The 1,801-nt window shown below is 30.7% G+C and overlaps 1 long non-coding RNA gene across 1 annotated transcript; it reads left to right on the forward strand.

Annotated features, from left to right (window-relative positions):
• Nucleotides 1-463: 463 nt before the first annotated feature.
• On the forward strand, nucleotides 464-1,456 carry LOC149901905 (uncharacterized). The gene is made up of 2 exons (XR_016457587.1): nucleotides 464-630; nucleotides 959-1,456. It is a non-coding gene; the product is annotated as an uncharacterized LOC149901905 (long non-coding RNA).
• Nucleotides 1,457-1,801: the final 345 nt, after the last annotated feature.

Raw genomic sequence — 1,801 nt, forward strand, 5'->3', positions numbered from 1 at the left:
ATTTTGCTGCTTCCGTTTTAAATTTTAAAAATTTGCAACAAATTAGAAATAATGCGATAAATATAACAATTTTTCTAGTTAGAAACATCCCCCGATTACCTTAAAAATAGTAGGATTTAGATCGATACATAGTAACAGCCCTGTCTCCGCCAGAATGTAGCTACGTCATATCCCACGTAATGCTAGTTTAATAATACAAACACATTCGTAAATTCCCAGAAAATGATAATTCTAATTGGGTTACATGAACTCTTATCATGTGTTATGTACACGTGAATGTAAAATACCTACAGAAACCAATCATTTGATGCCAATGTTCCAGAAAACACAATCTTAATGACGGTCATACCTCCTATTGACCTTCGAAAATGGCGTGGCAGTAAACAATTTCGGTAGGTACCGAGAAATCCCGAAAAATAAGTTGACTTTCCTGTTCAGCGAGACTTTATTATTTTGCCTCATAGTTTGGTCTTCCGCGTTACCGCAGTAGCACGTACAGCAAGATGTTCGCTAAATCCACAATCCCTTTTAACCGACTTCAAACAAAAGGAGGAGGTTATCAATTCGGCTGGTATATTTTTATTTTTATTTTTTTATGTATGTTAGTTCTGGCCGTTGGCTCATCATATTGTAAGTATACAAATTCAAAATGATAATATTTACATTTTTCTTGAAAATTTGAAAAATATTTAATAGAGTAGCTTTATAGTAGGTTAGTTTTTAAATATTAAATGTGGATAGTTTATTTTTTTAATATTGATGACTAACTTTAAAACTATTATGTAGTGTAATTTAGAAAATGTGCGTTTTAGAAGTGCTATTTATAATCGTTACAACTGAATTACCTAAATATCCATTACTTTTCAATATATTGAATTAAATTTCAGAATTTATAACAGATCACTTATCTTGGCTATGAGGTTCATAATAAAATTCTTCCTGTTATGTTTTGTTTCAGGGTTACTGAGTGAAAACTCTATTAGGTCAGCAAGTGCTCAACCTCGACCGGACGAATTGTCAATAACAAAATCGTTAGATGATGGTACTAATCTTAGACTCTTTGAATACTTTTTCAATCGATCAAAAGAAAACCCTGATGGTTCCCAAACTTATTTATACCAGAATGTCATTCAAGGAAGCAACACAATCAAAATTCATTTGGAATCGGAAGTTAAGCAGAAAAACGTCGTAGTGAGAGGAAACCTGAAAAATGGAAATTATCCAACAGCATTAACTTTCGCGGCATACAATGTTATCCAAGAGTCTAACTCGACTAGTAAAAACTTCTTGAGATCAACACTTGACCAGGAGAACATCACGTACAATTTCAATTATGTATATAAAAAATATTTCAATCATTAGGAGTTGTCATTACTTGGATTGTTATATCAACATGATTAGGATAATGAATGTTTTACACCTTTATAGAACCGAATAAATTGACTCATTTTACAAATTGTTCTATTTTATTTCCAAAACTTACTCTTCACAGTGCTTCAGTAGTACATATGTAGGATTTAAATTTTTTCGTAAATTATGCAAATGAGAATTACACCTCTAAGTTACTATCTATTTAGATATTTGAATGATATTTCACGACTTAGCTTTGTTGATATTTATTTATTTATTTTACAAAGGATAGCCAACAATTGTTAACACTAATCATAGACATACAAGGAAAATACAATTTAACATATCAAGTGCAACAATTAATTAAAGTAGTGAGATTTCGTATTTTCAGCAGCTAATTATTATTATACATCGACTTTATAATCATTTGTATGTTGTAAAAGGTCAATTG

Source organism: Colias eurytheme, chromosome 16 (genome assembly GCF_061535395.1).
Source record: "Colias eurytheme isolate Ceu_HAF_F1 chromosome 16, ilColEury1 Martin Lab GWU primary, whole genome shotgun sequence".
In the NCBI taxonomy this organism is placed as follows: Eukaryota; Metazoa; Arthropoda; class Insecta; order Lepidoptera; family Pieridae; genus Colias; species Colias eurytheme.